General features: G+C 47.1%; 1 long non-coding RNA gene across 1 annotated transcript in view; it reads left to right on the top strand.

Moving 5' to 3' along the window:
- The window catches only part of LOC144753352 (uncharacterized), a 194,590-nt gene extending 181,765 nt beyond the window's left edge, over positions 1-12,825 (top strand). The window contains exon 3 of the long non-coding RNA XR_013594313.1: positions 12,692-12,825. This is a non-coding gene — a long non-coding RNA (uncharacterized LOC144753352). The remainder of the gene's footprint in view (positions 1-12,691) is intronic.
- Positions 12,826-16,191: the final 3,366 nt, after the last annotated feature.

Consider the following 16,191-nt stretch of genomic DNA (forward strand, 5'->3'; position numbering starts at 1 on the left):
TCACTAGTAAGGCTAAGGTCTTCAGTCGCACCACAGAGGACGGAGCCAGCATTGTGTGGGGATAGCCCAGCCCTGTTCAGGTCCCAGGTGCACCCCTCCCTCACATTAACATGCGGATCTCCCATTCACCACCGGGGCAGACCCATCCTGACTCCTGGAGCCAGGATCACCAGCTAGTTCCAGCCAATCCCATGCCAGACAGCCAATTCACATAAATTACACAGACATGCCAACTTCTAGAAGTGGCACTTCCACACTAGACACAAAAACGCCGAACACATCATCGCGCAGCATTTAATCACACGAGTCCGCACATACCAAACTCGCACCTGCACTCCCCACACATCAGGAACTACCAGGGACACATACATTACCCGTGCATTCCTATGGGAGGGCAGGCCAATCTCACCACACGCACACACTTTTACCCTGGGACACAGTGGTAAAGTGCGCAGAAGCCAAAAATCAGTAACACCAGGTCATAATTAAAAGCAAAACGTTTAGGGGTGAACCTGCCAGAAGGACCAAGTTCAACACAACCCCCTTCCAGCGAAAACGCAGGGTAGACCAATAACCACCGTGATGGGCTTCCCTGCTTGGGGCGATAGAACACGGACGCGGGCCAGCAACTGCAGGGACACCCTCCTGTTCTATGCCACGGTGAACCCATGGGGTTCCTTCTAAAAACACTGTCTGGAACAACTGGGCTACCCCACTGGTACTCCCAAGCTGTCCGCGGCCAGAACCAGGCCCTGGGCCACCCTGGTGCAACTGGTCCTTGCCTATTCGTAGAGCGGGGGGTAGTAACCCCTTGCACATAGTAGCCATTCTCCACTCTTCCTGTCTGTAGGACAGGGCTAGACTGCCACTGGTTCTTCAGCCTAGGGTCTACACCCTCAGGCGTACCAGGAGTCACAGGGGAGGCTCTCCTCCCCCTACCTCTCCTTCTAGTGGTCCTTCACCCCCTGCAAGGGGTCCCCTTAGAACACCACTCTCCCAACCTACGGTTTAACCCCTCAGGTTGCACCAGGTCAGAGGCGGGCTCTCCCACCCTCTGCACCCCCTGCCAGAGTTCTGCACCCTCCCAACTGGAGCTGTACCCCTGGACATTGATTACAGACGTCCTTCCCTCCAGGTCAGGCGGCTCCTTAACCAGGCCTCCCAACCTTTGGTCTAAACCCTCTGGTGGAATAACTGCCTGGCACTCCAGGACTTCTGGGGACTTACACACCATCCCTCTGAGGCTGACACATGACTCATATGTCGTGTGACTGTCTGTGTGGTGCAGATCTCCCGTCCCCTGTCCATCTGACAGTGCGTGAAGACCCCCCAGTACAGAAGTGGTGTCACCCGAGTCCCCCCAAGGGAATGTAGCCCAACTGGCTAGTCCCTGGTCCACTGGTTCTTCCACTGGGGAACTCATCCCCCAATCACTCCTCACTTCGGACTCCTGTGCCCTCCCAACTGGAGTAGCACTGCCGGACACTAGAACCACTGGAACTCTATTTACAGATGCTCCAGATTCCCTAGACACTAGGACTAACAGGACAGCTTAGGTTCCCAACCTGGTGTTCCCTGAAGAAACCATCCAGGCTCTGAGATAGGGCTTCGGCATCTGGGGACTCTGGGCCACACACTCACTCCTGCTCCACTGAGACAGGCCGTAAGCCCCTACACCCCCCTCACTATACTGGGACCTAGCTGGGCTACACTGAGCCTCTTCCACCACGCTGGGCTGAAAGATACCTGAACCACTACTTTTGGACTCACTCACCAAGGACTCTGCAGAACCTCTGGCACTTTCCCAGCGGTCTGCTTCATCTGCAAGCTCAAATGCCTCAGACAATCCACACCCCAACAGGTGTTGCTGCAACCCTGGCGCACAACAACTGAGCAGATGTTCTTTGAGAACCAAATCACACAGTTTGTCAAAATCAGATTCCACGGGAACTCTTATCCAATCAAACAGTGAATCCTCACATTCATCCACAAACTCCTCTCAAGACTGGTGAGACAGTTTCCTACTGCCCCTGAATTTCAACCTATCTTCCTCTTCTTGGGAAATAGGTACCATACTCTGGGAACTGGGACTTCCTGCACTGAAGTCTATATAGCGGCCACCACTTTTATCAACACTCCCTGGGGAGTCCAGAAAATTAAAACTGTGCGCAGGGGATAATCTACCCTCCAGAGCTAATTTCTTTCTGGTAAAGGCCCTCTCAGCCTCCTCTATCCTCTCCTGCGCTAAGACCCTCTTGGTCTCTAGCTGTTGCTTCTTAACACCCAGCTGCGCCATCGCCTGGGCATGCTCTAACCTTAGCTGTTCCAAAGCCAGCTGGTGCTCCCTTTCTTTCCTCCTATCTTCCCACTCCTCTGGGGATAGGAAAAGGGATGGGGTGCTGCTCCCTACACTGGACCCAGCAAGGGACTCCCTATCTATGGTGTCTTCACTATCTGCTGGCGCCCATGTACTGTCATTTTCTCCCTCTGCTTCAGACTCTTCAGGGCTCCCCTCAGACCCACCACCCTCATGGCGTGAGGCCCGGACCCTCTCCTCACTGTGCTCACGTTCCCAGTCATCCTTCTGCCATTGTGTTAGGTTTTCCCTAAGTTGGGACTCGGTGTCTGACTCATTCACTGCGATGTCTCTCTCTTCGCAAAACTCTACCAACTCATGCATAAACATACCCCAGAAATTAAAAGCAGACTCCATCTTGGCAGGATGCTCACAGACACGTGCAACACAGGGGACTTTACTGTCTGAGCTGAAGGAAGAGTACACAATTCACAAAGTATTCAGCAAGCTCCCTATCCCAGAGAACTCCCACTCACTTGTCCAGTGCAACACACCATTCATCCACCCACACCCCCCTCAGACTGGTAAGGCAGTTTCTATCGCCCCTGATTTCTCAACCTGACCACACGTGACACAGGTACCAAACTCTGGGAGCAGGGCATTCAACAAATGTACTGGACACAATTACGCTGCTACCACTGGATCCCACCCTCTGGTGAATCCAGAAAATTCACACTGCACTTAGGGGATAGGAAACCACCCAGAGCTAGGGACACCTAACTCACAGTGCACAAGAAACACATTTCCCAAGAAATGACTTTTAGCATAAACTTAAAAACAATAATCCCCTTCTATGTGACGATCTAAAATGTAGAGTTTTGTAGAGGAGCCAGATGTCGCTGTGGTACTGTGCAAACACAAATCCGGATCCCTTCCGCTGCCACCAATGTTAGAAATGGGATTTCCGGTTGGCTAAGGCTTGCGCCAAAGCCAGGCAGAAACCACCTCTCTAGTCAGGGCAAGGGAGTTACACGCCAAAGATAACCCCATCTCACCCTCTAGGCAACGTGACGCAAGCAGTAAGGCTTATCGCGGAGGCAATGTAAGTTAAGTATTTGCGCACGCACACTCAGCAATATAACCCCAGGCCCCCCCAAAAAGGAGCTCCACACAAGGTTATATATAAAAATAGCCTTTGTATTATACCAAACACATTAGATAGGAAACACACACTTTACAATGTGCCATAGGCACGGGCAGAATTTACAGGGGATATATGTACAGGACAGGGTCACTTGGACCACTGTCAGGAATAAGCACTTTTAGAACTCGCACTTGGTAGGAATAATAATTAGCACCTCGAACATATAATTGTAGCATCAAATAACACATGTAGAACACAACCAGTAACCACTAGCAAGAGGTACGTACCACCTACGCAATCCTAACTGCCTTAGGAAAATATCATGCAGGGAGTCATGAACTCACTAGTAGGACCTATACTAGGAAAAACAACCTCCTAAGCATCGCATACATTCAGAGGTATAAAGCATTAAACATGTTGACGCAATCACATTAGGCAGGTATCACATTAGCGCACAAGTAACGAGAACTGACCCCTGGCCAACCTAGCCTCTCAGGGGCTGAAACGCCCTGTGTCCAGGAAAGTCAGGGCAGGCTGCGCAGGCAGCCAAAGAAGATTGCGCAAGGTTCCTAAACGGAGCAGCTGCCCACTAAGTGCTGGGCAGCTGGAGAACTAAGGCGGCCACCAGCGTGCCTCCTGGCTCTCTTCTGGAGGTCTCACTCATCCAATAGGCCCAAAACAACGTGAGAGCCTGGGAGCCTCTTGGGCTCTAAACAAAATGCCCCCTGGAGCCTCGTGGGCTCGACGGAACTGCTGCCCACTGGGGGAGCGGTCCTCTGCCAACCGGGGCCCCTCTACCCTCAGGAATGCCCCCAGAATATAGGAGCCTCTCAGGCTCGAAAGAAATGCCCCCGCTTCGTTGGAGTCCCTCGTGGACTCTGAGGAAATGCTGGCCACATGTTGGAGTCCCCCTCTGGGGACTCGGAAAGATAATGGCCTTGGAGCCTCGTGGGCTTGGATGGAACGGTGCCTCTTGACATCAGAGCGGCCCGCTATCAAGTGTGGCCGCTCGGGGTAGAGGCACCGGCAGGGTGCAACCTCACTCCTCCTCCCCCCAGCCGGCTTCTACTCACCGGCTTCCTTCGGTGGGGGGGGATATTCTCTCCGCACTCCGGTCTCGTGGTGGCGGCACACTGCGGGACCTGGGGTTCCTCTGACACCTTCGGTCCGAGTCCAGTGCGGGGTAGGCTCCCGCCTGGGCTCTACATCCCGCGCACTTGTCTTCTCCTCGCCGGAGCGAGGGGTGGGCTCCCGTCGGCTTCCGGTTTCCTTGGAAGCTCTTCCGGGTCGAGTCCTGGGTTGCTAGGGGACGCCCAACGCTGCGGCCAACCCCAGCGCGGCGATCCCCTGATGACAGCAACCGTGGGGAAATGGCCCTCTCAGCTCCCGGGCCGCTGGCGGTGATTTTAACACGGGGTAGGCTCCTGTTACAATTAAATAGGAAGTCCCTGGTGGGGTGGGCACCCATCAGGGGGACAAACTCAGCAGAATCGCGGGGTGGCACCCGCTAGGATAATCAAGGTCCTGGGGAATCCCCACGCCGGGGAATCCCTCGTAAAGTGATTGCAGCTCCGTGCTGCTGGGGGAATTCAGAAGCTCTGCCCCTCTCAGGATGCAACAAAAGTGCCCCAGGCGCTACAAAATGCCCAGAGCCTCAAGTCCAGGACTAGTTCCTTTTAGAATGCAGGCAGGGGGGCAAAGGCTGGGCCCAGGGGCCAGCTGACAGGGCCCTCCAGGCAGGGAGGCAGTCCCAGTGGCGGTCCTCCTGGCGCCCAGCAGCAGCAGGCCCCCCTCAAGTCAGGATCAGCAAGAGAGAACCTCTTCTGAGGGGTTACAGCCCCTTTTTATACACCACATTCCTTTGTCTGTGTCTGCAGGGTGGGGGGAAAACCAGTCGCAGCTGGTTTTGGAGCACTCTGTTGTACTCCAACACTCTTCTCATTCACTAGTAAGGCTAGGGTCATCAGTCGCACCACAGGGGGCGGAGCCAGGATTGTGTGGGGAAAGCCCAGCCCTATTCAGGTCCCAGGTGCACCCCTCCCTCACATTAACATGCAGATCTCCCATTCAACACCGGGGCAGACCCATCCTGACTCCTGGAGCCAGGCTCACCAGCAAGCTCCAGACAATTTCAAGCCAGACAGCCAATTCACATAAATTATACAGACATGCAAACATCTAGAAGTGGCACTTCCATACTAGACACAGAAACGCCGCACACATCATCGCGCAGCATTTCATCACACGAGTCCGCACATACCAAACTCGCACCTGCATTCCCCACGCATCAGGAACTACCAGGGACACATACATTCCCCATGCATTCCTATGGGAGGGCAGGCCAACCTCACCACACGCACACACTTTTATCCTGGGACACAGTGGTAAAGTGCGCAGAAGCCAAAAATCACTAACACCAGGTCACAATTAAAAGCAAAAGGTTTAGGGGTGAACCTGCCAGAAGGACCAAGTCCAGCAGTGATCAAAGATGCCCTGCCCCACCTGGGGGTGGAAATGCCATTCGTGGTCCACCATCAGATGTCTAGTAAGCTGATCTGCCCTGGCATTCACTGACCCCATTATGTGGTTGGCCACCAAAAAGATTTTCTGCTAGTTAGGTCACCTCAAGCCGCACAGAGCCTCCTGGCAATGGTCCAAGGCCTCTAAAGCACCTTGTTTGTATGATATGGGCCTGCCAATTGTTTGGTTGATGCTTGAGTATCACCTCATGAGGTCCTGAACCATCTCTGGTGAAATCTTGACGCTGTTAGGGAGACCGTTGTGCTAAAGACATTGAAACTGTAGGCTCCATTGCAGAGACCACATCTTCCTTCTGGCTTAAGATAAGCAAGGATGCATGATGACAGTAGCTCAAGAAACCCTAGAACTTTCTTCACCAAGACCCAGAACAAAGCTGGAAATGTTTACATCATATCCTGAATGCCCTGGCCTCATTGCAGCAGTGGAAAGGCCTTACACACCACTGTATCCAGTATAACACTTATGAAGGGAATTGTTTGCATAGATCTCAGGTGAGACTGCAGCTCACTGATGGACAACCCGAAAGAGATCAAGAGCCCAGTTGTTGTCATCAGTATATGACCGACTGTAGTGAACCCACCTAGAGCACTTAGACTTTCAGGTATGGAAATACATGTATCCCTGACCTCTGACGGTACGGCCTGACCACCGCCTCTGCAAGGGGCATTCACATTCAAGCTAGCCCGGATGGGGGGTAGATCGTTCTCTTCCCTTTGTCCTTCGCTCTGGAATTCAATGCCCCCAGCACTCCGAAATGAGATGAACCATACCCAGTTTCATAAGTCTTTAAAAACCTGGCTATTCAACAGATAAACTGTGTTGCTTTGTTCTTTTCCTCTGAGCAGAGATTCATCCTTTGCGCTGGGAAACCCTTTTTGGGTAGCTGTTGCACACTATAAATTTAAAAACTAAACTAAGCTAAGCTAAACACCTGGATGTACAAGGTAAGGCCAAAGGTCAGCACAGTAAGTTTGTTGTCATTCTGACCACACCATGAACCACATTTAAGCTTGTGGGACTGTAGGGCAGGTATGAAAATACATTTCCAGCAATTCCGGGGACACCATCCAGGCCCTTGGATCCAGAGCAGAGAGTACCTGAGCCAGAGGAAAGGTATTCAATGGCCAGCAGTTGAGTATTGGCCTGAGGCCTCCGTCCTTATTCTGCATGGTGAAGTAGAGTGAATAGCACCCTTGCTCCTCTTGGAATCTGAAAACCACTTAAATGTGCCTTTGGCCTGCAGGAGATTGACATTTGGCATCAAAATAGGGACATGATCTGCCACAAATCGCTCTGTTGAAGGTGGAATAAAAGGTAGAAATAAAGAAATCTGTAAGCCCATCGTTCTGATGTGATGGATTTCCATATGAGGTTCATACCCTGAAAGAGGAAGGGCCCTAATTAGGGACTGCTGCAACAGGGGAGAAAGAGTTGGAGAATTGCTGTCTCTCATGAATAGGCCATGTTACACTGCATGCTTTTACAACGCATGTCATTACAACACGTTCATTACAACAACTGTGTTGTTACATTACAGACCATTACAACATAAATCATTACAAAGACTTGCTGTGGGGTGGGGGTGGGGCGGTGCTGGATTATGGAATAGTATTATTTACTATTCCAACTCCAGTCTGTGCCGTTGTAACAGCTTGCATTTTAATGGCATGCAAATGTGTAAATATCTTTGTAAACGATGTTTACCGTCTGTCGCGGAGTGAATGTCCTCAGGTGTCACTAGTCAGTAAAGTGGCTTTGGCTTTCATAATAAGTAATTGTAGTCTAGCCCTTCTGTTGCTTTTCACACTTCTACTGCAAAAAAACGCTTTTTTCCCATTGGTGGACCACGTGGCGTGTGCCTCTTAGTCTCTTGTGAGGTATCTAGACCACTGGCATTTTGCAAGTCTTAATAGAGTCCTTCATCAGTTTAATGAGGGGGCGCATGTAGTCCACCTTGGCATCATTATCAATGTTGTGAGAGGCATTAAGCAAGCCCTAGTACTGGCTTCAGGTGAGAGGTTGAGGCCAAGAGTCTGGCTGTTATTTCATAGCGTGACAGAGGCCTGACGACTGCTGACGTCAGTTTTCCGAATCAGAGACCAGAGCCGGCAGAGTCAGCATCATCAAAGACATAGAAGGAGCTGGCTTGGACTGTAGGGCTGGAGTCAATGTCTAGAACATCCTCGTTGTGCCATAGGCAAGGGGCTTTAGAAAGCAGTCCAGTGAGAAATGGGTGGGAAAAGTTCAACAGGGGACTTTTGTGTCTCCTTTGGGCCCAAAGGTATGTCAGTGGGACCAGGTAGCATATGGAAATTTGTAGCATGTCATCCTTGATAATTGCTACTTGCAGCAGGTTCCACTGCAGCCTGGGAAATTTGAGGCATGCCTGGGCCAAATGTGTGACCGGTTCAGAGTCCAAAGACACGAGATCCTTTGAGTGACACCCAAGCGCATTCTCGCCAGACGGCAAGTGGGACTATAGGGATGAGTTTGGCTTCATTTTCTTGTATATTTTTGACTTTGACTTAGTGGAAGACTTTGAGCAGGAAGGGGGCTACAAACAGAACCAACCCTGAGATGTCAACCGAGCATGGCCCTGTGAGTTGAAGCAGGAGCTGGACTTCTGTTTTAAACACAACATCTTCTTATGCTCGATGACATTAAACTTCACCTTTGTCTGCCTGTTGCCTTCAGCTGCAGATTGGAACACTTATTGCACAACTTCAAGTGGTGAACAGAGCCAAGCAGTGCAGAGAAGACATGGCTTGACTCCAGTTGTTTTCAGTAAAGACATCGTACCTGGCACACTACCTGTGCAGAATTTGAAATCTTTGGATCACCAACAAATGTGGGTGGCAAGCTCCAGATTTACATTGATGGGCACAGAAAAAAGGAACTGATATCATTGCGGAATGAGGGTACTTATATACACCTGCACTCCTTCAATTCCAGGGAGGTATGGAGTCAGTGCAGTTCCATATTGTGCCATACCGACTAGTGGGGAGCAGTGCTTGTAAAAATCAGTGAATCCAGTGTGGCACCTGGGAATATTCTTGGTGAGGAATCTGTGCTCACAACTACCCATGAAAAACCTATGTGGGCCTCACACTTCACACCCTCATTCGAAGGAGAAAATAAGGTGTATAATCAATGCACATCATGTGAATCTAGAGTTGTTTGACCAACAAGATGCTGCGCTGTTCCTAGTGGAAGTGAGTGTATGGGTCACACAGGTGTTATGGAGCTGTAGGGTCTCAGTGGAGTCCTACAGTTGGGCATCCATTTTGGTTGGATATAATGGCCTCACACACCCTTGCAGGTGTCATGCTTCATCATTGGCAATGCTCCTCGTTGGGTCGGCGGTGCAATACCCAACGGGCGGCACCTCAAAGAGGGGCTCTTTGGTGGAGATCTTCAATCCAACAGCCGTTTAGGTGAAGCGAGGATGTGGGGCCAGTGTGGTATAGACGCATTAGTGATTTAAAATGGGGCTAGGGGTACCACGATCAGGTTTATTCTGGGGGTCCCCTTCTCAAAATAAAAGAAAAATACTAGCCTGTACTCGATGGGAAATTATGTTCCCCTTATTCGAGACTCGACTAGTTTGTGCAGGAATTGGTCGACATGTTTCTAGCAAACGTACAGTGACAAGCGATTCGTCATGACCTATGTCAGAAGATTATTCTAATAGGGAAACTGTCTACACTAAGTGTTCTCCTTAGTTACGTACTCATGTTTAACCATAAAGTGAAAACAATGTTATACCTCTTTTGCGCTGTATCTGCCTGTGTTGGGAGACAAACGAAAGCAATTCACAACAGATATCAAGAATCACAAAACCAACGGTGACTTCATACACTCAAAGTGGCATGCTAGTGTGGGTGTAGGCTAGCATGTGAGTTAAAAACGAGGGGAAGTATGGTCCCCGGTGAGTGTGGAGGTGAACATGCCCCTGTGGAAAAATACAGTTCAAAATACAGTTTAAAAAATCTTCAACAGCAGCATTCTTATAGTGTTTAGGGAGCGTCTCACTCATCTAAATGGCAGGAATATGCACAACAACAGTACCCAGAGGGGAGTACATCGGGTAACGACCTCTGTAGTCTCAAGGCTGGATGTAACAAGATAGTGGTAGTGAATTATATGCCTAGTGTCCCTCCTTATGATCTTGCACTCCTACTGGTAATATCAGACTGGACGCAATTAGCAAGGTTAATCGGGCCAACATCTCTCACCCTAGCTGCATGCTTGCTAATGGTGAGTCAATGTAAGGGAAACCCACAAGAGTGCGTCTGCCCAGGGACAGGATTATCAACTAATAGGTTCATAACGGCAGGAAATGTGTCAACTACGCTGTATACCTAGTTAGTGGGGGATTACAACAACTCCACATTCTTATTACGTGCCACAGGCTGTATAAGGCTGTCTAAAAATTGACTGAAATATTCAAGTGGAAAAATCTCTGTCAGTTAATACAGCGTTGTGTATTAACGCAAGCCAGTATGCCTCTGTAAGAATACTGGATGTCAAAGAACTTGTATTGAGCTGCTGCATTTGGCGAGTAACGGAAGTCTGTATGACCTCGTGAACTAGTCGCTATCTCCTATTGTTAGTGACGCTCAATCAGTAACCTGGTCGGGCCCACCCTGGTTAAGCCTCCTAGTGGACGGGCAATCGTAAGGGGCCCAGCAGTGGTGGTGGTCCGGGCTAAAACCCCTCTATCTCTCTTATAAAGTTAAGCGGTATGCAAGGTAACCGCTAGAGTCCCTCGGGCGCCGTTATCATGGCGGGCACTTACTTGTTTGTTCCCGTGTCCTCACCATTCGACCTACCCCTCTTCCGCCGGCTCCGGGTAGTAAATTCGCCTTTCCCAATTGGAACCCCTCCCTCATTTGTATACAATCTAGAGTCGTCTCATACTGCAAAGAAAACTAGTTACCTACCAGTAAAAGTAGTTCTGTAGCTTAAAACTGTTTGAGAGTTGTCTGTCAGTGCAAGCACATTGTTTGCAATTCAGTAAAATATACTCAGTACATGCTTGGCCAATAAAGTCCTGAGCAAAAAGAATCTGGAGGTGGTGGCTACTTCTCAGGCAATGGGGGCCTACTGTTCATATCCTTGAGACTCATATTCGCTACAGGTAAGATTGGTGCCCAAAAATAAAAGGTATATTCATTTCAAAGCTATGTCCAAACCCGATTACTGGATGGTATAAATGTAGAGCATGTGGCTCAAGAAGAGATCTAATCCACAAAACAATTGTTACAGGCAAGTAACTACTTTCTTTCCACTGCATCATCACACCACAGCAATAACAATCTATCCCCATCATATTCACCCCATATCAAAACATGATCAAATTTACCCACATAACCCCACACAGTGAGATGCTCATATAACCCCGAAACATATATTTCTCCTCCAACCCCGCACACACCTATACTTAATACACCCTACACTGTTGCTGCATATAGTTTCCGTGTTTTATGGGTGTGAGGAAGCATCTTCCTCAAATCCATGTTTTGAACCAGTAACATGTGTGTGAGGGAACCTAGCAATGTCCCTTCTTCCTCCTACCCTAGTCCAGTGCTTCCCTCTGGGTAAGTTTATACTACTACAGCTGCCAAAGCCATGCCTGTGTGTTTTGTTGGTGCAAATTGTTAAAAGCCATATCACTACACAATAGGAAAACAACTGACATTATGGATGCTTATTTTATGTTTTTACTTGCCAGAAGATGTAAGAATGAATGGAGGGATAAAAGACGTGGGTATTTCAAATGAAATACATAAGTACAATATATTCATATTACAAAATTACTAAAAATAGCAAAAATGTGACGGAGAAGTGCTAGAATTATTTGCACTAGAGAATGTGTATAATTGTGAAAAAAGTGTCTAGTCTTGCTCCTAATCATTAGCCTGACACTGTACTCAGGATATTAAGTTTTCCACTGACACTTAGGTGTGTGTAAGAAAGAAAAGACCAGTGGGAAAGTGCTATATAAATATCCTGTCGTCGCCAAACAACTGTTGTCTTTGGCACTAACAGCCAGGATGTTTTTTTAGCACTCAAGCCTCCATATGTCAAAGCCTTCCACTAACCCCACTCAGTGTTACGTCTCTATGCAAAATCCGCTATACAAACCACCTCTGGGTGCACCTTATGAACTGAAAATTATTTGAGGTTCATTCCAACCCATTCTAATTTTGCTTTCTGTTCCATTGACTAAACATAAGCAAATCAGACTTGGCACTGGCCCTGACTGAAGAGGGATCCGCCAACTAAGCTGGCAGGAAGCATTTTACCCCATCCCTCTTTTCTTGATGTTGACTGCGAGGGTTAAAGGCATATCCAACCGTACCAAGATCTAATATCTAAGCAGCTTTGGCAAAGCCAGTAGGTCTCACTTATTATAGAGCTATTGCCTTCCCAATGTCGTTTAGCTATGTTGCAGAACAGTGTGGCTACTGCACAGTATGGCTGATAGTAAAATAAATAGCACTATATAAGGACATTATTTTTACCTTTTGACTCCATAGTGCTTTTTTTTTACAACTTTTATTGCACTTCCTTCATAACGTTTAGCTGTGTGCGGGTTTGTACATGCAAACCAGAATGGCTTGGTAACTGATGGCACTCAAGAGACATGATGAAGATGTATTTTTTCACCATATGATGGTACACTCACATTTCTTCTTTTATTGTAGATATGTCACACCTATGGAATACGATAGGAAGAACTGTCGGGCTTTTTTGGACTACAAGGCATGTGAAACCAGAGTTGTCAGAAAAGATGACCCTACTGTTGAGTGCGAAGTCTTGGGTGCGGTCGGCAGATAAAATATACAGCCTCGAAAAGTAATAAAAAATAATAATGTTGACTGTTTAAAATGAATAATCGTTATTCTATCCTTTTCCAATAATGTCTACACATTTGTAAAATAAAATATAGCTGCACCTCTTTGTTGTTCTCTTTCATTTGTACTCCATCAAACTCTTTTTGGATATCGTACCACTGAGGTACCAGATTAGGAAGATAGCCATAGGTGAGGGCTCAAGAGTTGTTTTCTCTCCAATGGATATAGTTTAATCTGCGTACCGGATAGAGATATTTGCACAACATGTTAATGTCGATAAAATAGTTACCCTCCTGTGGGTGAGTATTGTTATGGCACAAAGTTGGTGGGTTGATTGGGCACAAAGCTACTGTAAGGTTTGTGTGTAAGTACTCACAGGTAACAACTTAGGTTTACCCACACTTGAGAAATAAACAATATCCAAGTAAAGTCAAATCAACAATACAGAAAAGGGAATACATACTATATAAAATGTTTAACTTGTTCACAAAGATCTGTAATCACAATATGCTGCATGTTTACAATTTGTGTTTTTAAAAATTATGGCATGTATCGTGTTGCACAAGTACAGCAGGACATTTATTTCAAAAGTCAGTCAAAATACTTTATTTCGATAAATCAATATAAAAAAAGGCGCAGTACAATAAATACACAGTGTCAACAATTCATACAAAAAAAACCACACATCATTCATGATTTAAAATATGCTTCAATGATTTCCTTTAAAAAAGTCAATCGTGTTAAAAACAATGGAAGGAGTAAAATTTAAAAATACATCATTAGTTTCATAAAATCACATTTATCACAATATAAAATGATCTCTCCTCCATTGTCCTAAAATCAACATTTATCACACTATAAATTAATCTCTCCTCCGTTGTCTTTACTCCAATACACGGTATGCTTTGTATAACAGAATGCAAACTTCATAAGGATGTAGTCAATCTCACATTTCCCACGAGCCTGTTCTTTGAGCGCACAGCGCCCACCAAGTAACTGGCTACATGGAATATGACACTAGGGTTGTTTAATAGCTGCAGATAAAGAAGTGCTGGCCTGAACTGCAAAAACCCTGCCTTTTTAAGAACAGGCACAAGAAACTTTCTCCTCTCCTCTATAAAATGGCCACAAAACATCATGAAGTGCATGGTGTCCTGCGAAGAAAAATTATCGCAGGAACATGGTGATGACTGTTCAGGCTTACACCATGATGGATATTGACCTAATATCAAGTGTATCATGTTTAAACGGAAGCGAGTTAAAAGGAACCTATGAAAAGGGCGGTTAACCAAGGTAAGATAAAATTCTGGACCAGGGGGGTTGGCAACCAAAAGGTTAGCTCTTACAGTTGGTTTTATGAGCTCCTTTTCCTCTCTTGCTGATGTCAACCTCGTATACATGTCCCTTTTGGTTATGGCTATGTCTTTATGTGTGATTAAATCCGGTGAAGAAAAAAGCTCAGGTCTTCCCAGTACATTGAACCCATGTTTTTACATAGGTCAGCCACTTGATTTTATGTGCATTATCAAGCGAGAGACAATCTTTGAAGATAGACCGATTAAGAGACAATTCGTCATTCAGCCAGGTCTTAAGCCACATAATTAAAGGGGCCACTCTGATTATGTCTGTTATAAAACCAGCCCCCAACTCAGAATGGACAGAGTAAGATGGCGTAGATTGGGGCACAGACAAGACTGATCTAAAAAATGTGTTCTCTGTAACTTGAAGACAGTCTGTCAGACCATAGCCCCATAATGAACAACCATACGTGGTGACAGACAGGCACTTGGCTTTATAAATGTTCATAAGGGCTGAGATTGGCCTTGCCCCCAATCTTCTACTAAAGCCCATAATAGCCGACGATGTTCTTACAAGGGTGCTGTTTCTGTTTTTTATTTGTGGGCCCCAGCTACCATTATCCTCAAAAATGATCCCCAAGTACGGAAAAGTGGAGACTCTGCATAGTTCTTCCTTACAGCAATAAAAAGTTTTTACTCTCTTGCACCGTGAGCCACCTCCCGTGATCATTATTTGCGATTTTTTAGCATTTATTTTAAGGTCTAGGGAATTCATAAATAGACCAAAGAAGTCTAATAACCGTTGGAGCCCAACCCCTGTACGTGACAAAAGCACAGCGTCATCCGCGTATAGGAGGACCGGTACACAAGTCTCCCCTATACGTGGTATGTCAGGGGTCGCTTCCTTAAGCACAGGTTCAAGGGCATTAATGTAAACTGTGAACAGCAGAGAGGCCAGAATGCACCCCTGCCTCACCCCTCTTTTAGATTCAAAATGGGTAGTGCGTCGCCTGTCTGGACTAACCCTAACTGAGGCCAAAAGGCCTGAGTGAAGGTCCGCCAACAGGTTCACAAGAACACGGTCGAGCCCTAGGTCAGCCAGGATATGCCAAAGTTTGGTACGGTTCACGAGGTCGAAGGCCAAAGACAGGTCCATAAACCCCAAATACATCGAGCCATCTTTGGCCCTGGTGTATTTGTCCACTAATAACTGGAGGTTTGGGCACTGGTCCAAGGTACCATGCTTAGATCTGAAGCCGTATTGCATATTAGATAGAACCCCTCTCTCATCGAGCTACGTCTGTAATCTATGGAGAATGACCCGCCCCAAGATTTTCACTGATGAATCAATAAGGGATATTGGGCGATAACACACTGGGTCAACCCTACTACCCTTTTTAAAAACTGGGATGATTACAGACTCCTTCCAGGAGGCAGGGATGCTATTCTGGCTCAGAACATTAAAGACCCTGCACAAAACCCTAGACCACAATTTTGGATCACTTTTAAAAAAAGTCGGCTGGGACCCCATCTGGGCCGGGGGCCTTGTTTTTTAGTGTCTGTTCACTTGCCCTCTCAACTTCATAGACCTCAAAGACTACACCAGGAACCTCCAGAGTGTAAAGGGATGAATTTGGCCGGTCCTCATTAAGAGCGCTAGAGTATATCTTTTCAAAATGATTAATCCAATCATCATCCGGGATGTTGGATTCGAGGGAAGGAGTATCCTCATTTGAAAAGAATGGCTGATTAACTACCTTCCAAAACTCTGCGCTATTTTTAATAACCTCAGGGTCAAGTAATTGCATCCAGGCATTGTCTTTTATCTCCTTTTTCCTGGTTAGTATGGCTTTCTTGTAGGTAGATCTTAATATAGAGATTAGTGGACAATCTTTTGGGGTAGCTTTAAGGGCCTTAAGCAGATCAGCATGCGCCCTAGAACATGTGCGGTCAAACCATTTTCTCCCCGTTGACCTAGACAATTTTTTGCTAGATGTAAGACTACTGTTAATATGTTTACAGATATTGTCAAAGGCAGTTACTACTTGAAGG

The sequence above is a fragment of the Lissotriton helveticus genome, chromosome 5_1, assembly GCF_964261635.1.
Source record: "Lissotriton helveticus chromosome 5_1, aLisHel1.1, whole genome shotgun sequence".
Lineage (NCBI taxonomy): Eukaryota > Metazoa > Chordata > Amphibia > Caudata > Salamandridae > Lissotriton > Lissotriton helveticus.